The sequence below is a fragment of the Ptychodera flava genome (genome assembly GCF_041260155.1).
Source record: "Ptychodera flava strain L36383 chromosome 23 unlocalized genomic scaffold, AS_Pfla_20210202 Scaffold_23__1_contigs__length_28996876_pilon, whole genome shotgun sequence".
Taxonomy (NCBI): domain Eukaryota; kingdom Metazoa; phylum Hemichordata; class Enteropneusta; family Ptychoderidae; genus Ptychodera; species Ptychodera flava.
The window spans coordinates 2,076,926-2,099,564 of NW_027248277.1; the positions used below are offsets into that span (position 1 = coordinate 2,076,926).

General features: G+C 35.4%; 1 protein-coding gene across 2 annotated transcripts in view; it reads left to right on the forward strand.

Moving 5' to 3' along the window:
• LOC139123449 (colorectal mutant cancer protein-like) overlaps window positions 1-22,639 on the forward strand; it is a 182,765-nt gene that overhangs the window by 15,383 nt on the left and 144,743 nt on the right. The window lies entirely within an intron of this gene.

A 22,639-nucleotide genomic window follows, 5' to 3' on the forward strand; every position in this document is an offset into this window, starting at 1 on the left:
ATAAATAGAAAGAAGTTCAATATTTCTCAGATGATTAACTTTTACGGTGTCCATGCACTTATTGAGTTTGAGGTTGAACTGTCAATTGAAAGTTTTGTGGCAATAATCTTGAACAAGGAGAAATAGTGTATTTTGTACCTGTAGTGTTAATTGTATTTGATTTGTCCATATTGATCTACAAAGCATTAATGGTTATCTGTATCCATGGTGATTGTCACCATGTTGATATTTGTTTTCAGTACAATTAGCGGGCCACTTAACACCCATCTGTCTGTTTCCATGGCGACAGGCAGGCTACTCAACAACCATCTGTTACACTTCACATCATGGACACTACTTGACACAGATTTTAACCAGCCATACTTGTCAGTCTGCTTCATGACCAATTACTTCTAGGATTAAAGAACCAGTAACTGCAGCTTTCTTTGGATACAGGCAATGTTCAGCTGATATTGTGATAATGTCTTGTGTTATTGTTGACAATGCAAATTTATTCTGGGCTTGAATTCATCGGTCAATAATAACATTGGCTATACTGTGCACGGTACTTGAATTCATCGGTCAATAATATCAGGTATACTGTGCACTGTATTAGGATGTTACTTGAGAACAAAAGTAGTGAAAATATTATCAAAAGTTAAAATTATGACAAAAGATAGTAAATTTATGTAAAGAACCCTAAAGAAGCCTTTGACTGTGAGTGCCCAGGCCTGAAAACCGACCTGTGTTCAAAAACATATTGATGGCAGCATGGAAGTTGTGTTGACAGACACACACTATTGAACCATTCCATTTTGAAATGGATGTGTACAGAGAGTCAGCAAACTAGAGAGACAGTCAGCCCATCGGAGAGATAGAATATCAAGACAAGAATGCCATATTGTAAACATCAGACATAGTTTGATCTAATCATAGTATCCATGTGTATGTCATTGTTACTGCAACTGTGTACCCTCAGTGTTGAACTGGAGTCAGTGGTCGATCTGACAAATTGAAACATAAAATTTAAATGTCTCAGAAAGGTCATCAATTATAACAACAGAGATTTGACATTATGAAATCATCAAATATTTATTTTATTCCATTTCTGAGTATTAAGTTGATATCAAGAAAAATATTGAACATCAGTTTTGAAAACATCAAGTGAATTTGGTGCAATATTCAGCTACTTCATACTTTCAAAGGAAGATCTACTCCATATTAGAATATGCAAACATGGATTTCATCAATAAAAGTTTTGTTTCCAGTTACCAAAGCTTCAGCAGCAATTTGGGATAATTGAAGAAGTAAAAACAAATTGCAAAAAAAAAGATTTGAACTATTTAATCAATCTACACACAGTTTCGGAATTTCTTTCCCATGACAAATATTAATAGAAATCAGGCCTTTCACAAACATGCAGATAAAACCCTCTGACCATTGCCTTGCATTGTGTTAACCCATTCACTCTATACAACTGAGGCCTTCAAAATCAAATATTGGCAGTGAGCATTGTTGATTAACCTCTTCCACCCCCATATCCCAGTATATAGGACCACCCATCCAATTGAAAATAATTGGGATGAACCAAACTTGAATGCTGAGAGGGTTGAAAGTGCTGTGAATGATCTCACTTTCCTGTTTTATTCATATAATAATGTGAATGGTTATGTATTCATGGTCCTGAAATGTATAAAAATGGAAATTTCGATTTCGCAAAAAAAAATTTCTGCTATATTAACATGCATCTTTTCTTAGCACAATTTCACCATTGGACTTTGTGAATAGCTGATCAAAATTTTTCAGTTTCATCTTGATAGTAGATTAGTAGTTTTCCATTTTGTTAATACCGTTACTCTACTACGGTCAAATTTTTTTTAGAATTACAATAATAAGTTGAATAACAAAATTTGTAATACTGGACTCATATTTCAAAATTAAAATTATGTTATACCAGTACAAGCAGTATATGGTTTATTGTAATTAACCCTTTGAGTGCCAAAGCCTATTTTTGTCCCCTCTATAAAATAAACTCCAGTCAATTTTTCTCAGATTTTTGCCAAAATTTTGAGAAAAAACTGTAGGCAATGAAATGTCATATCCGTTTGGTTCAAAAATATCCAAAAATAACAGAAAAATTCATAAAAATTGGTAAAATTTTGCACTAAAATTTTGGCGAGCGAAAATTACAGCGCTCAAAGGGTTGAGCTGTACAACGATACTGGTTGTCATAGCAGCATAATTCTAAATTTCTCCATCAATACCTCCCTCATTCACAAGAGGAAAAGACCCCCTCCATGAACCCCTCCCCTCCATGAACCCCTCCCCTCCATGAACCCCTCTCCCTTTCCTGGCATAGATTGAAAAAATTCAACATCCTTTAGTGTAGAATAGGTTTTGATGTCTTCATTGTCAATCTATCCCTGTCCATTAGAAAGAAGTTAGTCTTTTGTATTCCATTGGGGATTGTAATATAAACTGTAACGTTGTACTGTCAATGATACCCACCACATTGTGTTGGTAAAGCTATACCTCAGCCAAGTTCAGAATTAGGGCAAGTAGTAGCTACGCCTGGACTGGCAGATACCACTTGTCTGTAGGGGTGGGTAGAAAGAAAAGCCCGGTGTATACACTTGTATACCTTGATTTCAACACCAAGCAATTTTTCATAAACCTGTCAGTGGTTTATTGGTGTTAACCCTTTCACTTCTGAACATTGCTTCAACCTCATTATTCACTTTCAGGATTGTGGATCTTAGTACTAGGAAATAGGGGTGAAAGGGTTAAATCCATAAATCAGAAAAATAATTTTAGGTATGAGGAATAACCTTAACCCTTTGAGCGCCAAAGTCAATTTTTTGTCACCTTTAGAAAATATACTCCAGTTAATTTTTTTCAGATTTTTGTCAAAATTTTGATATCAAACTGTAACCAATGAAATGTGATGTTTGTTTATTCCAAAATCATAAAAAAATCACAGAAAAATTCATAAAAATTGGTAAAAGTGTTAAATTTTGGTGGGAACAATTACAGCACTCTAAGGGTTAATATAACAGGTATTATAGTTGATAATTAGTTGTTAAATTCATTGTATATACAATAAATTCTATTACACAAAGATACGCTACACTATGCTATACAAGGCACAAAGAAAAGTAATTTCACCGGTCCAAAACAGTTTTCTTACAACGCTGAAATAAATATTTGAAATTCTAGGATTAACATAGAAATACACCAGTTTGGCTGTCTCCATTACATCATAAAGGGTGCCGCACCAGACACTTGTCAATAGTAATGGATTCGACAGGAAATATGAGATGACAATTTTCAGGAGTCGATGATAAATTACACCAGTCTGTTATGATTTTACTCAATTTTACAGATATTGCTAGCTGTGTGTATGCTTCAGGCTTGTCTGCTGAGTCATAGGACATTGAGATAGCTTGCTAACTGATGATAATTATTGTGTACCTGGGATTAAGAAACAGATATGTTGGTAAAATGTCAAATTTCTGTGACTTGAGAATAAATGAAGCCAGCAGTTCTTACAATTTCAATGTAAAAACTCAATGCAATTGAAATGAGAACTTTACTTGTAATGGAAACAAAGTTGAGTGTAGCTTTCTGTATTTTATTATATATATTTTAAATGTTTGATCAAAGGATGATCATTTTAGTAAAATTTTAGTTTAGAAATTACAGAGATGAATTTTATTTGCTACTACCGCTATCACATTATTTAAGAAAATTATCTGTATTTCCATTCTTATTTTCAAAGCTGTAATACAAGTTGTATTATGTTTATTACATGAAAATAGTTTGATTACTGTAATTACAGATTCATAGAAATGCCACTGACACAGAAAATTTTCAAGAAAAAAGTTTACAAGTTATATTGACAAAATTGATTGAAAATATTCTGAAAATTGAGATACCAATCATTTTGATGTCAAAATAAAAAATTGTTTTCCAGTGTACCGGTATGTTTGCATTTTATGAGTATTCTGTAAGTAGTGAAATGGTGTACCATATAAAAATGTTTTTACTAATCTGCTACCTTGGTCTAATGCTCTCTTGTGAAGATTTCTACCATCAAGTCATTTTCGTGATGTGCAGCAAACAAAGAGGAAATCTCATATTGTACATGATATACGGTAGAGTGTGCAACTGCGAAATGGAAATGACACATGATGTAGCTGAGTCATTTTTTGATTCTGACTTTTGTGATTGCGATTGCAAATTTGGATCTCAGAGAAAATTTTCGACAGAAAGTGTGGATAATTGTGATTACTGGTTTCAATGTGATCCCAAATCAAAGTTTCTTTTACACTTGTTAGGTTTTGGGGAAATTATAGACCATGTATGTAACAAAGGGTAGTTATTATGTGAATCATTGCCATAAAAATCTTACACAGTCTCTGTTGTAGTCTTATTGTCGTTAAAACCCTCGTTTCACCATGATTGAATAAATCAGGCGTCCTATTTTGTGTTCATCCAGGAGTTTGAATTGTGTGGAATTTTTAAATGAACAGAATGCAGCAGAGCGCTGTGTTCTGGACAATGCTGTAATTCCTCAAATCAAACTTTATTTTTATTCCTTTTCAAGACTGAATGATGTTCATTGTCTGATTGCAATAGAAATGTCAAACTTTTTTTCCCCAGACATGGTTTGGCTTTTACAGGAATCTGTGCAGTCACAGCATGAAGTAATCATGAATGTACAAACAGGAAATTGAACTGTTATACAAAAATTTTATTTAGTCTGCAGAAAACGTCCAAGTTCTTTTAATTGATGGCGGACTGTATGAATATTGTTCTTGGTTTGTATTTTGGTAGTGATCAAATTGAAGCTAAGTAGCTTGACAGGTGAAGAGGAAGCCACATATATCAGGTTACATTGGTGGTTGCGGTGGGACTGTATAAACACTGCACTGTTTTCACAATTGTCGTTTTACTGTGCTGTAATATTTGGTAGTTTCACCGTTAACTGATGTATGCTGTCGTTCAGAGAAATTTTGGTAGCCGTGAGAGGCTTAACTTTAAGGATAAGAAACTACACTTACTGGTAATTTACCGGTATGTGTATCAGTAAATGTAACCGTCTTTCTCTTTCATTTAATTACTGGGTTATTTAGATAAAATGACTGTTGTTTCAACTCCAGAGTCCATGGAAACATCTTTGAAATTTCACAGTGCATTGTTGTGTAAAGGTGTTCTGCAGTTACAATAAGTGTTTCTCAGAGACTCTATTTGTACCAGTGTAATATGATGTGAGTTTGTCTATATTATTGAGTATTCAATAATGACAATGCTGGTACAAGTGTGACTGTCAGTTTGTATAGCATTTCTGATACCGGTAGATGTAGCCAAGTTTTATGATCCTACAAACACCTACTGGTATATTGCAATGTCTTGTACTGTGCACGTTTGAGTAAAATTTGTACCCTTTTGTCGAAATACTCCAGATTCATTCTCTTGTGTCTGGAGCTACATTGTGTACATGCACAGTACACTTACAATCCAATAATAGGATATTTGCAAACAGTAAGTATAGAATAGTGTAATTTATTTCATATCAATGTGAAAAAGTTCTGAAAACTATAATTTATAAATAGCTACCAAGGCGTTCACTATATTATATTTGTAACCATTCTTGAATTTTATGGTTATTTAAAGATCCATTAGCTGTAACTTTGGTCATTTTTTAAATTTTGTTTGTTCTGTGTATCATATGCAGTTTTTGGTTTGAATCCCTAAACCATGGGGAAATTCCTAATATTTAGCTCATAAATATACCCTATATGAGTATAATCTGCATTGTTATTGTTTAAATTTTGTATTCAGGTCCGGACTAGAATACATTTATCAACAATAACAATGGTCATTTCACATATACAAGCCGTGTTGGCAACCAGGACACCGAGCATTGGTCATGATGATCGAATTATAGTAAAATTCTGTAGTTGATACATTGAAACAGAGCAGTGAAAAATTAGTCAAAAGTTACAGCTAATGTCCCTTTAATACTCATGAACACTTTGTAGAATGAATTTACTTCTTTCACATCCCTTTGAATTGTTTTAACAGACCTGAGGGGTCTATTGATGTTACATTTTGATTGGTCAGAAGTATGTATCAATGTTCAAATTTACATAAAGGCCCCTAGAATAGTGTAGAAATATGCCAACAATCCCTGGGGTGTTCATTTGATCTACTCTTTCCACCAAAGAGAAATTTAATTGGTATTACAAAGAAAAAACTTCCTATATTTGAAATGAAGGTTTGAATTTCAGCAAAAAGAGCAGAATTTATTGATCAATTTGAAACGTGATCGCGTGTTCTCTTATGCCATTAGGTGATCAGCGGTTGTCTTGTCTGCTGTTACCAGATCAAGTTTCAGTTGTTAAGGAAGACATGCTTGTCATCAAGCCGGCATAGAAATGTAAAAGGCTTGCTAAATTTCCTTCAGACCTTTATTAACTCTACCATTTTGGTGAAAAAAAATTGTGTTTGTAATTCAGTAAATTTTGCATTTACCAAAGATATGCACCTGCCCCAAAGTTTGTTTGTTTGTTTGGTATGGTTGTCAGTCAATGCTTACCGGTATCTATGAAATTATAGAAGTTCTCTGTAGAATAAACAACTTTATTTCTTTAGATTTCATCATCATATTTCTAAGTTTTTCAATCTCAGAATTGGAATGTATAAAAGTAGGAAATCATTTTCTACCTATCTGACCCAGAACAAGTAAATTTTTGGCAGTAGAGGTGACATTCTCAGTTATCTGCCTGATGGTCAAGAGGAAATAGATCTGAAATCAGAGGTCCCATCTAGGTACTGGTACATGTATATGGAGTGTACAGTATACAAGACATAATTATCATGTCAGATACTAATATCCTTCAGAAGACAACTTTTCAAAGTAACCCTTGCTATTCTCTTGCTGTTATATTTTCCATGAATTTCCTGTACTGCTCACACAGAAACTCCAGACAGGTTCATTTTGTGTCAGACGAATCAAATCATACCATATTCAGGGGTGGATGGGAATCAGATAACTTGCTTTACATGAATGCAGTGTTTTATGCTAAGGGCGGTAAGTAGGTAAATGTTACCGGGGTTCCTCAGTCATTTTACCGGGGTTCCACTTGGTGTGTCAATGCAATCAGGTTAGGGGACAGAAGAAATGTTACCTGGGTTCCCAAACCATTTACCAGTGTTCCCAAACCTCAGCAAAAACACTGCGCAGGCACTGAAATGTATCAAAATATTGCCAAGTGCAAGGAAGATCAACAATTGAAGAATTGAAAATAAAGTCAACAGTGTGGGTTTGCATTGAACAGGCATCATTTTTACAAGTGAAATCAAATGTTTTTGTTTCAAACCATGATTTTTTACACTGGATCATTGTCAAGACGTTTATTCAAACCTGAATAGTAAACCACCACTCCATGAATGTTTTCTGGTCTGGGAAATTTCCGACAAAGTACCAGTAAGCTTGATGAAATGGTAAAATCTCAGCTTGCATTCCCAGTATGTTACAAAGGTCAGGTCAGGTCAGGGCAACAAATTCTCTCTTTTCACAGTCTCTATAGAGGTTCCAATGTTTGTCCTGTCAGTCTGTAAACCGATACATTGTTCAAGGTAGTGTTACTGTAAAGTATGAAAAAGAGGCATCTTTTGTACACAGGTGACCATGTGTGAACTGTTAGTTTTTTTGCTAAAACTTACAAGTGGCCATTCTTTCTGCATATTTCTGTTCTTGGTGTCAGTTATTCAGTAGAAGTGTTGGAAGTGGAATGTGTAATGGATTTCTCTACCGGCTAGTTCTTTGTCTGTGGTGACACCGAGTATGTTCTGAATGACTTAAAAGGACATGTTACACTGTGTGAATTTAGGTCTGTAACTTAACATTGCTTGCATCGGTCATTATACACTGGTACTACCGGTATGTGTGTCCCACCCAGAACCTTGTATCATATTGTGATAATCTGTTGATTTTCATATTCATAGTTCCAGAAAGCAGTATGATTCTTTTCCTTTTGTTAAGAAATGTATACAAAGCATAATTTTGCGGATAATTCGGCAGCTATCAGAGAAACATAACCATCGTCTGCTTAAATTTACCTCACTGTTACTCAACAACTTGAACATGCAATGGTACAGAAAAATCGAGTTGGTCAAGTTCAACACTGGGGGCGCTCATCTGGTTTAATTCAGTGACAATCTGACGTTCAGAGGACCCAGTTAAGAAGTGGTCCACATGTGTTGCGTACGTGCACATGTGTGCAGTATCAGCTGTCATGTAGATTGTAATGATAGGAGTATGGATGAGTGAACAAGACATGAATGTGATCAATCAAATCATGAATTGTGAAATCATGTACCGGTACAGTATCTAGATGAAAGGCAAATTTCACAAAGACCTGATATCTGTAACTGTCAATAATTTTACAGTGTTTCATTTTGTTCGCAGTGTACCGGTAGAGTTTCTTGCAGCTTCCAAAATGATTTCAAAATACCTTTCAAGTTTCATCGAACTTTTCAACACAGCCTGTTCAGTAGTTTTGTAACATCCTATGTTGTAGTTGATGACTGCACTTAAGTCCACATTAGAATTCATTTGTTGACATCAACGTCATTCTCTACTGGGTATGATTCACTGTATTTGCATGACACTAATACCGCTACCGCAAGGTGTTTTACAGAAATGTGGTGTGTTTTGTAGAATGAAGTAATGAAAATATTGTCAAAATTACAGCTTTTATCTGTTAAGTTCAATACATTCTGTTGCCATGCAACAGATAATCAGTAACATGGCAACCATTGCTATGGTTTTCCTTGTTCACTGTATAACTGCATAGACCTTGAAATGTCAAGTAATTCCACTGAAAATGCATCACTCTGATCACTTTTAATACTTTGCCGCTAGAACTACTCTCACAATTGTGTCTCTGTTCTATTGTCATGAAAATGCCAATATATATCACAGTGTGTAGCCATCGTGTCTCCTAAAAATGACAAATTCACTCAATCAAAATGAGCTTGAAGAAATATCGCATCAAGAGTGAAATGTTGGAAAGGGGGCAGTGACATTGTGAATATTGCATGCTTTATTGCCCTCCTACATGCATGCAATAAAAGCCATGAAAAACCTCTGTGGTATGTTATTGGCTTTCAGAGAGACATTGCACAGAACAGGGAGCATGGCATTCAATATTTCTGATGAAATTCTGTGAATTGGAAAAATCTCCCAGTACACTACAGGTATGATGTACTGCTGTGAAGTGTCATCATGGCAACTTTGATTGACACCTGTCAATCAAATACATCAAGCAATCTATGGCTATTGTAAACAAGTCAAGGTTAAATAACCTTTTGCATTGTCAGGGACGTGTTTCCTGCGTGCACAAACTTCAGACTATGAGTAGATGCATTTACATTCTATGCCTGTTGTAATGTGTACTCAATGAGATGGTTTAACCCTTTGAAAGCCGAAGTCAATTTTTTTTGCCTATAAAAAGTACATCCCTGTCAATTTTTTAAAGATTTTTGCCAAAATTTTGATAAGAAACTGTCGCTGATAAAATGTGATGACCATTTGGTTCAAAATTATCAAAATAATTTCAGAAAAATTCTTAAAAATTGGTAAAATATTGCACTAAAATTTTGGTGGGAAAAACTACAGCACTCAAAGGGTTAAAGGCTGATTTTCAAAATCAAGATTTGTTGAAATGTTTTAACCCTTTCTCTACCCTGTATTGGTTCAACCCCATTGTTTGCTGTGGTGAAGTTGGATCTCTGTACTAGGAAATAGGGATGATAAAGCTAATAGCTGTGACATTGACATTGAGATGCATAATACAGACTCCTCCAGGGCACAGTGACTCATTGCCATAGACACTTTATTTCAATAAAATTTCACTTTTATCCAGCTGAGAAATTGAACAAGAAAATCCACTCAGATAATGATTAATTAATGGATCCATAAATTGCATCAGACAGATTCCGCTTAATGGTATCAATTTTACCGATAGTGGGTTAGATCTCAACATGAATTGTCTTTTAATTTCAGTGCCTGATACAAAATGAACAGTCAATGGACTAAAAGCATAAATTATCCAAAGCCCTTTACCATTTTCATCAAACAGATATAAATTGATGAAGATATATGGAGCAACTCTATTGTTTCATTGCTGGGTTTGGAAAATATGGGAAAAATACCATGTGCCAGGTGTATCGTGTATGGCAGAGCTGGCTTGATTATGGAACTTGGTATTTTGTATTCTGACAGCACCCACATATTCTTGTGAGGTATAATCTTTCCTGGCTAAGATAGCAAATTTGCATCCGTGTGGATCTAAAATCCAATTTTTGAAATGGAAGTAGCAGAGTCATGGCCAAAATTTTGGTGTCATGGTCAATGTCTGGGGTCAAAGTCTGGGGTCAAGTCTGGGATGAACTGTACCGGTATAAAATTTTTGAGTATACAAGCAATCTTTTATGTGCTTGGTGAGGTTACTTGGACCGGCTAATATAAAATACACTATTGTGAACATGAATTAAAGTGGCAAATATCTTGTTGTATAGGAAAGTTTGTGTAGTTTTGGTCATTGTTTGGTTCTTTTAGATTTTCCAAAAGTATTGAAATTAACTCAGTGAACAAAAGTGCGTTTCCTTGTATGTAAATATTCAAAGATGGTTTAACATCTTCATCACAATGATGGAGGTGACGATGTTCAATCATCTTAAAGTTTGGTTTGCTGGAACCCATTGTTATCAATGATAATTGTGGAGATTTTTACAGGCAGGGTTTTCTCTCGACTGCGGAATTGCGCAAATTGCGCATTTCGAGTCATTGTGTACCCTAAAAAAGTCACTGACTGCGCGGAAATCGCGCACACAAACACAGCAAGCAAAGACGTCCACGTATACTGACATATGAGGGTGACCAAAGGGCATAGTACAACGAACTGTGTGTATCAATGATGGAAGTTGGGAAAATTCGAGCTTTAGCATTGTGTAGCAGGGTTTTACATCACTTTTAACTTTTGAGAGTCCCTGGGACTCCTGGTGTTAGAAAATGGGAGTCCTACATCAAAATATGGGGGTCCCAATTTATTTCACAAAATGTTTTATAGTTTATCAATGCCATGGTCTTCACTGTGTTCAATTAGTATTAAAACACACAGCAAATAGTTGCATATTTCTTAAAATAATTCCTAGATGAAATTCTAGTTCATACTGAGGGCCCTCATTGATCAATTCAAAGAACATTACCGGTATTCATGATATTATCTCATAACTTTAATGACAAGTTCACAACGTGAAATTTGAACAAATATTCAAATTGTCAAATTGACAAGAAGGTAAGAAATTTCATACTCTGAAATGGCATACACCTAGCAAGTCCAGTAGGTTTGAGTTCACACTCTGCCAGCAGCTCCTTCAGCAAATAACCTAGCAGTGTTCATGAAGTCAAAATCATCTGTGATGGGGCCAACCAGTTTACATTAGTCTATTAAGCCTTTGAGGACTGAGTCTATTTCGTGCCCTCTGTTTGATGGCATTTTGTACTGAAAAGCCCCTTTCACATGGGGCAGAGGACACTGGTATGACAAGAGCAATTTTAGCTAGGATGTCAAAATCAGGATACTCCTCTGTAAAATCAGTTAGCAACAGCTTGATATACATATCAAAATTCAGTGCCTCCCTATGAGATCTTGTGAAGTGTTTGTAAACAAGGAAGTGTGCCCTAGCTCTATCAGCATCAATACCTGGTGTATTGTTATAATGAATCAACAGTTGATCAGCTGGTTGACCCCATAGTCAGGTAGGTTGGCCACATTTTCAGGATATCTGTGTGGGTTGAGAATCACATCAAAACACTCCAGAATATTCATCTCATCATCTGGAAATCTGCTATCTAAATTCTGCAGCAGTTTGTTGATATAATTTTCTCTTGCATCACAGAACCTCTGTCTAAGTGGCTGATTGTCAGTATTTTGAATGTTTTTGTATGTGTTTTTCTGACCATTGCCAGGAACATCACCCAAATCATTAAAGACGTCTCTGACAGTGTGTGAATCATTAGTCATTCTATTCAATGTGTCCCTAGTAGACTGAACACTTTTTTTTATATAAGAGGTGACAATCTTTCTGAAATGTAAGGCTCAAAATTCCAATGACAGTAAGAACATCAATCAATAAGGCAGTGAATAGCAGACACAATGAATTAGAGATAAATTTCAACAGCTCATCAGCTTTCCCCCTTTTTACGCTCCCATATATGCATATGTATATATGCAAATGGGAGGTATTCGTATAAGGTGGAAAAATGGCGTCTGTGTGTATGTATGTAAGTATGTATGTATGTCTGTTAGTCCGTCCGGATCAAAAACTCCTAAACCATAGCACCTACTATCCTAGTATTTGGTGTACAGGTGCACCTAGGGGTGGAGATGTGAATTTGTTCAAATGAACATGTCAGTGCCAAAAATATGCAAATGAGGGGGGAAAAATCCTACAAATGGCTAAAACTCAGTAAGCATTGGTCAGATTTGGTTGAAACTTTGTATGCAGATTTCTTTAGGTATTCTAAATTATGTGTGCAAAAATTGGGATGAAATTTGCATGTTTGTATTTTTAGGGTATTTTTTCCGTTTTTAGTCGAAAAATCTTGTTCTCTGAAATCGCTCGTCTGAATGCTATGAAACTTAATATTCATGTTCCTCAGAATGACCTCAGTCATGCTTGTACAAATTGTATTGATATTGTCATATTTGTAATTTTGGGGCAATTTTCCCAATTTTTGATAAAAATTTTTTTAATCCAAAAACTGCTGATTTGATAGCTTTGATACATGTATTTGGTATACAGGTATTTAAGATTAATCTCAATATAATGTATTGAAGGTATGTTGAAACTGGCAATTTTTTATTTATTTTGGGGGCAATTTTTGCCTTTTTTGGTCAAAAAATTTTTCTCCTAAAACTTCTGATCTGGTAGCTTTGATATCTAGTGTACAGGTTCCTAGGGTTTATGTTAATTAGATATATTTAAAATTAGGATGAAATCTGCAATTTTGTATTTTGGGGGGCAATTTTTCTCATTTTTGGTCAAAAAATTTGTTTCTCAAAATTTACCAGTCTGATTGCTTTGATATTTAGTAAACCGGTCTTTAGGGTTTTTGTTAATAAGATATATTGAAATTAAGTTGAAATCCGGAATTTTGAATTTTTTGGACAACTTTGCGAAACTTACAGTTTTACTGGGATATCTTTCATTTTGTATTTTAAAGATTTTTTTGGTAATTTTATATCTACTGGAACTAAGAGTATATAATGTGGTGATTTAGTAAGCATTTGATATAGTAAACTGTATTTGGTGTTGAAATGCGGTAAAAAAATTCTGGCGGATTTTGAAAAAATTCCAAACAAATGCCAATAAAAAAATTCAGCCAGAGAAGGTTTGACAAAAAGAAAAGGTGAGAGAGTGGGGAAAAAAGAATGTACAATGGATCGGATAAAAAAGATAATGTACCTCATCGATCTTCCAGACACCATCCCTTATCAAATGGTCCACCCGATGTATTTTTGTGCACAATTAACCATGCAGTGTATTTTAGTTTAAGACGTCAAGTTAGGTAAGGATTTGAAAGGAATAGTCAAGTTCACCACAGTTTAACTTTATCTCTTGTGTTATCATCCTTGTGTAATTGGTTTGTAAGTTGTTCCAGATGTGGATGTACCAGCTGTTCTGGAAGAAAACAATGTTTATTTTTTCCTGTAGGGTTTCTGAGTTGATGATTGTATGTTGAAATTTCTCCATGTATCTGGTGTATGGGCAAAGTGTAAACATTGGTTGCATCTCATGTATTTCAGTCTATGTCAAATATTGTAAATGAAAAATCAAGAACAGTTTACTGTGTGCTTGTAAAAGATAACATATTTGTCAATACATAAACTGCCTTGCAGATTGATTGTCTTAAAGATTATCACAGAAGTAGAAAAGGAAAAGAAACTAATCAAATTGCTGTAACATATTCACTCTCAGAGCCTGTATAGGCCTATACTTAACTATTTTATCATTACATTCAGCTGTTTGTTATATCTTTATCACTCTACATGGGCCAAGGCACACTTGGGGTCAATGTCATCACTCTGTGCCAGTCTGTGTATGTCAGTCTGTCTGTATATGTATGTCCATGTTTCATACAATTGTTGACTTGTTTTGATAACTATATGGGAGCGAACAGTGATGTTGTCACTATTTTTTGTCACTTCCAAGTGCCAAGGCAATTGGCTCAAAACTGATGAAAACCATCTTGACAGCTGATTCGACCGACAGCCAGCGAACAGATGTAGCCTCAGTAATTTGTTTTGTTTTCCCATTCAACAGAGTTTGAATTTCCCTAAGTTTGTCATATCTCACACTAGATTCAATGAAGTATTTATACAATGAATGGATTATATTATGATATTCTTTGCAATATTCAATATCTCTGCCTGCTTGGGAAGCAGCAAGATTCAATCAATGTGCAACACAATGCACTTGAACAAGGTTGGGATTTCTGGCTTTTAATTTTGCACCCAACCCGTTCAAACGGCCGGTCATTACGGCCGCCCCGTCTGTTCCTAGTCCATATATTTTGTCCACGGCTGCGTCACAGATTTCTTTCCTAGTCAAAAATTCAATCAAGGCGTTTTCAATCTCTGCAGCAGTGGCATCTGTAATTTGCTGGTTACAGAGGAAAGAAAAATTCGCCTCGCCATTCTGAATATATCAAACATAATATTGCAAGTTTCTTATGAATGAAATGTCACAACACAAGTCTCATCCAACATTATACCGATGACGTCACTTGCATGTATACTATCAATCAGGGACTTCTCGATCGCACGTTGAATACACTCTTCAAACTCCATAACTATCTGAGGACGTTTGTAATATTCAATGTCTAAGCCGTTCAGATTCTGCAGATGAATGATGTCAGTGAATACATCGCATGGAAGGTCACGTTTAGCGATCAGGTAAACAGTACGTTAAATTGTGCAGCGTACGCCTCGAGTTCGTTACTCTTACCGCTACGTATCACTCCACTCGTAACTGTGCAACTGCCGGTCCTCATGCTTAGGATTTTAACACTTGTGAGACGACTTTTCGAGTCCTGAATGATGACGAGTGAGAGTTGAATGTTGAAAATTACAAAAACCTTCCATGAACGGGCATGTAACATTCGCTTTCAAACGTACACCGCATTCCATGACGTTTCGCTCTTCAGAATATCGAAGCCATTTATAGTAAATCTATTGAGTCAACTTCTGTTGAATGTTCGTAATTTTGCTGACTTGGTCGGGGGACCTGATGTATCAGTATCGCATGGCGTAGCTGCCGTTTCGGCCTCGACCAAACCTGCATGGTGCTGGTTGCTGCGGCCGCCGAAAAAACCTTCGCAGATCAGCCTGTTTGACACGACCCGCCATGATGCATAAAGATGTGTTACTCGACACAAACAAGAAATCGACCAATTAAGAATCAGTTTACATTTTGAAAGTAACTTTTTACAGCAATAGAATTTGTTTCCGCGGTTACCATTGGTTATGAAACAGTGGAGGCCAATGCACTATGGAGCATTCCATTAAAGTACGGGGTCGGTAAGGTTTACTGGGATGTGTTTTACGTGTTCAGCAGCTTCGAAAGGTGTACACCAGCAACAGATATTGCTGCGTCCCAAGGGACGCGTGGTTTAGTTTTTTAGGGGTCCTGCGTCCGGTTTTGCGTAAAGGACGCAGAAATGCGCGTCATGTAAAACCTGGTGTAGGCACGTGTATAACAATGCAACACCATCGTTTGATCGGCGCATGGGGATCGGTGCATATTTTCATGGATTTAAGCCCCCAAATTCGGACCGAATCGTGCCCGAGGGAACATATTGTCAAATCCTGAGTCGGGGAAACTGTGACAATTAGACAGAAGATAGAGAGCGACCGAGCACATCAAAAGCTGACAAACGTCATCATGTCGATGTTTGTGCATATGTGCTGCATACGACAAAGACGACCAACTGAACTGGGTGACGATCGTAATGATTATCGAGGAAGCGCTTCATAGGAAGGCAAAATCAGCATCAAGGTGACTGCCCCCCTAAAGTGTCAAGTCTGCCCCTAATTTTATTGAATGGGGCAGAAAGTGCCCTTTCAATGAACATGCAGAGAAAACACTGTACAGGGAATCTGAATCAGGGTGAAAGGAGTTATATTCCTTTATGCCAGTCTATCCTTGAGTTTCTACATGTTTAATCTTGATGTTATGTATAAATGTTTTCAGCAAGGAAATCTGTTTCTCTCTAGAGTGGATGAGTTTGCACAGTTTGTCAGATCATGAGATTGAGTTGTTTCAGTTGAAAAAAATCTTCATATTGCATGTGGTAAATTATCATCAACCCTTCACAGTGAAATAAAATATAAAAAAAATTTATCTGTGTTTCCACTAACCTGGCCTATTTAAAATTTAAAATACCCCCATCTCCACCCATAAGTTGTTTTGCCATATTCAGAAAACATATGATTTTGCCAAATATTTCTGTTTTCCCATTGAAAAAAATGTTCCTACCAACCCTACTTCCTGAAGGCAATTTAACGGAAATGTACATTATTTTTTGCCGTTATTTCATGAAAAATTTCAATCTCTGCCTGGTGGTTACTTCTACTTTTTAAGTTGAATAGAGTGGTTTATCTGAGATCCGTGCTTCACTTGAATTTAGTGGAAGCAATCAGCTAGGCCATTGTACTTCAAAATTGAACATGAATAATTTTGGGAGAGAGTTATATTTATCCCGGCATAATATATTACGTAAAGGAAGCCTTTTTATGCTCTCAAAAGAATTGTTGATGATCAGGTACTATAACTTTCAAAATTTATACGTAAATCGGATTAGGCTGGATGAATTATTGAAGATTCTGTAATGGCACCCACGGCGTGTTTCAAGTCGACTAATGAATTTTGCACCTTTAACATACATGAAATATGACTACCTGTAAATCAATTCAGCAGGCTTTGTGTGTGTGTATGAGTCACACCAAACAGTTATGCCATCACCCTTGCTGTTTCAGTGTTTTCACATTTGCAAGGAATGGACGGAATTCAGCCTCATTCCTCATCTCTCCCTTCACTGCTATTTCCATCTTCTACGGTTTCAACTAATCTGTGACTAACATTATATCCTAATATTCCTAGAATACAAGTTGGTTTAATAGATTTGCAAATATTGTTACTTTTTACTTACTTCACATCAACTCCATGAGTTTCTATACAGTGAATTGGTGAGATTTGCAACATTGTTACCATCTTGACATTTCAACCAGTTCTGATAATACAAGTTGGTTTAATAAATGTACAATTACTGCACTATATTTTACTTTGTTTGTCTCACTTGTTCATAAGTCTCTATATAGTTCCTGGTGAGATTTGCATATTAATTATTTTATACCCACTATATATGAAATCAATATAATTCTATTTTTGGATAAAAGTGGGAAAAAATTTCATGTAGAAATATTGCTGATATTTAAATTTGTAAAACACACAGTTTTATTCATATGCAAATGTTACAAGTACATGTAGAATAATATGCAAACATTGTAACCAATACTTCAGTTGAACTCTTGCTAACTTTGTATTCTATTTGCAAGCTTACCTGTACAAATACTTGTTAAATATGGTTTTCCCTCTGATATTTCTACCAACTTTCATAAAAGTTCCTGAAGCTGCAACTTTTAATGTGTTTTCTGTTTTTTCTGTCTGTGAAAAACAATGTCCTCAGCATCTCAACAAATCAGGCTAAAACTGCCTGGTGTTCAAATGTCAATATACCCACTACAGGTAATGATACCAGTATGTGTAAAATGTACAATTTGTTGTTGACTACTGAACTTTAGTGCAGACTAGAATTTGTTTGTCAACAATATCATTGTGTATGATTTGTTGGCAAAGCTAATACCTCATATTTCAACATTACATCATGAGGAAGATATGAAAATGAAGAAAATATCATCAGAAGTTAGATATTGACCAGTTAAGGTAGAACGCGTCTCAGAGACAGATATTTGGACCCTCAAACTTTGATAATTCGTTTCTGATCTACCACTTGTAGGGGGTGTAAGAACACTTTTCACAGTCTTAGTTTTTTGAAAATCAAAATTTTTATTTTTCTCCATAGAGTTGACACAGGGATGGCGGCCATTTTGAATTTAAATATCAGTAAATCTTGGGTAATTTGTTTCTCTGGTGCCAAAATTTGTACTCTGACACCCAATGTTTATTCTTGATTTTGAAAGAGAATGGTTGAAATATTTCTTAAGGAAAGTTTGAGCAAAAGTTTAAGACTTTCACTTTCGGGGCATGTGGTACTACCTTAATGTTCTTTCTACTATTGCTACCAAATTTAACAAAAATGCACCTTGAGTTGAAGTCTGTAACCAGTGTCAGACATTAGGGTTGGGTGTTATCGCTTTCCACAAAATAAAAATCAGAATTGAGATCAGGGACCGTGACATGTCATAAATTACTGAACTTCCAATCATGAAATTCCAACTCTTGGATAATTTATTGCTCACAATGGTGTAATTCCAAAGAAGTATATTTTTGATAATTTATAGCTCACATACCGGTAGGTATAATTCCAAATAAGTATTATATTTCACATCTGAGACTGAACAGAGCGTTAGTAACATCATCTGGGTGGTATCCAGGACAGGTACTTGAAAATTAAAGAGACAAACTGTAACTTTGATCATCTTTTCACTATCTTTTGCACCACACGCAGGATATTTTCTGTATTTTCTCTGTATCAACCCTTTGAGTGCCTAAGTCAATTTTTGTTGCCTTTCTCAAATATACTGCTACACCAGTCAATTTTTTTAGACTTTTGCTAAAATTTTGGTAAAAATTTGAAGCCAGTGAAATATAATGTACATTTGGTCCAAAACTGTACAAAATTAGAGAAAAATTCACATAATTGGTAAAATATTGCACTAAAATTTTGGTAGGAAAAATTACAGCACTCAAAGGGTTAAAGTAGAGTGAAGTATGAATCCAACAAAACTTACTGTATGCAATATTAGTGTGAGTTGAAAAATCAGTCTGGACTACCGTAGTTTGGACTAAAATTCAGTGATGAACAACAACATACCGGTACATGATCAGACTGTACAAGTTGGATATCAGACATGTCAACAAAATTTAGGATTTAGAACAAGCTGTGCTTAACAAACAGAACACTGGAAAGTACATCAAAAGTTGTCACTTATAGTGGAACTTTAAAGGTATAATGTCCGGTAAGTTTTGTAATAATGCTCTGACATGAAATTTCTTAATAGAGGGTAGAACTTCGACTCTATTGTTTAACACTGTCTATTCTGTCTTGAGATTCTGAACATGTTAAAGGGATACAGTTGTTGGAGCTGTGCTCAAAGGTTGTATGGGACCCATACAACCAATGTAAATACCGGTACTGTATCCAAGGTACGATGGTGATTGATGAATGTCTGTCATAATCTACATCGTATAATTTAAATGTTGCAGCTATGATGATGAGGTGCATCTAGATATCATGCACGAAATACATTGTTTGTAAACAAGAAACTCGCACAAGGGCAGTTGCCGACGCGGTTTCCCTTTAACTTACAAATTTGACAAAAATTAATTTCAAAGTCAGCTACAGTACTTTGTCCCATTCAAAACTTTGTGAATTTCTCACAAAATTTATGAAAAATTCATGAAACTGTAAGAAATAGCTTGACAAGATGTCTGTATAATTTCAAATGTAAAATCTGGTCCATTCATCTTACAGCATTGCAGTACCCAATATTTTATAAGGCTGATTGAGTGGTGAATTAAGCTACGCATGGAATACCTGGTATTCCTCCATGAAACATAATTCATTGAAAAAACAGGTCTTCAGGAGATGGAATCTCTCCAAGTATGACATTTTAATAAATTTATCACATCAAATTTACCCCATGTGATTTGGTGTCAATTGCTAATAAATCCAAAAGTTACTTCTAAATAGACCTTGGAGTGATGCATCTCAGTTCAAGTTAATCCAACGACATTTATCATTCTACAACTTCATTTTCTGTGTGGCTATGATTACTGTCATTTTAATGTTGACTGCACTGAAAGGATTATTGATCAAAATCCTGTATCTAATGGCGTCATAAATGTCTGCTGAAGATTTCAAACTTCTCCCATGCCGCTGTTCAGTCGTCAAATCTTCCCAATTTCATCCGGAATTAGTCTAGAATCTATAGCGCTTATCAAATTCAAAACTACATAGCATGGTGTTCTATAGAATGTAAATTTCATTTTGAAATAAGGGATAGATTTTAAACTAATTCAGAAAGCTTCACAGCCATAATACTTTACAGATATGTTGTGTATTCTTTTCAAATGTAACTTATTGCTTAACTTCCCGGCTTGAAGTTTGCAACTTTTACCTCCACAAATGTTTTTCTTCAGTTATTAATATTTCAGTAACGAATTCGTAATTGTTGTCTGTACCGGTACTTGTAGACTAGCAGTTGTATTATGTTATCAAAACAGATGAATTTTGCAGAAGACATTTGTGAGTTCTTACATTCAAGTGGAATTATTTGAGAAGTATTATGGTAGATATGGAGATGTTGTATCAAAATATGACACATTTGTTTTCTCAAATGATGAGTGACAGCAATCCTGGCTTTGACTCACTGCATTAATTTGGTAACTTTACCCACACTGAAATTTGTCACTTTGTGTCAATCTTGACTGGTGTGTCATGCTAGCAAGGTACACTTACCAATTCCGGACACTTCATACCACCACTAAGCAGGGGTTCAAGATGATCCTATTGTTATTGTCATTTTCTATTTGTTTTGGACCTGGTAAATTATTTATTTGCCTTGAATGATATTGATTATTGGACCTGTTGTGATTTCTGTTTGATATGGAGTATATTTTCCAGCTTACCTTGTAACCTTGCATTCTGTAGATAAATTGTTCAGTTCTTGCCACATTTACATGTACAATGTATCATCTGTAAGTTTGGATTTAATAAGTAAGTCGACAAGCATCACAAAATACGTACTTTAATCTTTGTTGCTGACTTTTTTAATTTTGCAAAATACCCATGCTTTGTGTGATTTCAAATGATACCAGTATAATGATTTATTTTCCACATGTAACTACATGTACCTGAAAATTGTTTGACTCAAAGTTTAATCCTGAAATGAAATTTGTCACTTGAATCTTTACAAAGCTTCTCTGAGGTCAAAACCCAATATCCTCTACCTCTGTGTTAATTTTGTAGCTACCTAGATCTCAATTTCTACCAGTCTGACATATTCATTGTTACAGCGATGGTAACCAAAATTACCTTGTAAATGAGCATTACGTGCCTTGCCTCAGCGTTGGATATAATGTGTGTTCCCAACAAGCAGTGCTTAATAAAAAGTTTAATCCGTCCTTTGAAACAGTAATGAAAAAATTCATCCATTTTGACGAGTTTCACCCCGGGGCTAAGCCAAGAACCGAGACTAATGTATCTGATAATACAGCTGGGCTTCCCGCCAATACATCATCAATTTCATTTCAAATCTAATGTAACCCGGGTCTGATTTTTGCTTTTCAAGATTAAAAACTATTAATGGATCTACAGGGACAGTGCTTTGTGTACGTTGGTGATTAATACCAACTCAACAATGGTTGACACAGACGTTGTCACTGAGACGTCATCTTACTGACAAATCACATCACCTCACTACGACCTTTGAACTCTTAAGGTCAGCTTTCCATATGAGCAATGTTATGGTTTCCCTGGAATTAAATCCCTACTTATTCCCAGTATTTCACTTTCCCTGGAAATGTTTACTGTAAATTCATTCTGAAGTGTCACAAGCAAAAATGTGAACTTTTGAGAGAAAAAAATGTTCAAAAATTTTCGAACAAGATCGCAAGACTGTAGAATACTGGACCCTTGCTATGCAAAAGTACACTTCAACACTATCTTAGGGGGCATCTTTGTATTTATTCACCAGTGAAGGCACCCTCAGGCAAGCACTGATTTTCAACATAAGGAAGATATGGTCCCGGGAAGGCAGAAATTCACATCTAGGGTGAATCTGTCCTCATGCAGGACAGAAACTTTGGAATATATAAAAAACAAACCAGCCAAATCAGTGAATAGCCAGTCAATTTGTCCGTGTCTGTCCAAAAATGGACATTCTTTCCTGTAACATGATTATTAACTTTTTGAGGGCTGTAGTAATTTTTCTCACCAAAATTTTAGTTCAACATTTTACAAATTGTTATGAATTTTTTTATGTAATTTTTTTGATAATTTTGAACAAAATGGACATAATGTTTCATAGGTTACAGAATTTTGTCAAAGGTTTGGAAAAAATTTCAAAAAAATTGACTGGGAGTATTTTTAAAGGTGAAAAATATTGACTGTGGTGCGCAAAGGGTTAAATGTACAAAGTATTTGACGTCATTCGAAATGTATTTTGTAAACTTGAATTTGGTAAATGCAGTTTGTAGGGTATGTTTTGTTGACTCAGTAGCAAGTATGTATATTTAGAAGTATTTGAATAATTGACCATGGCTATATGCAATCAAAGTG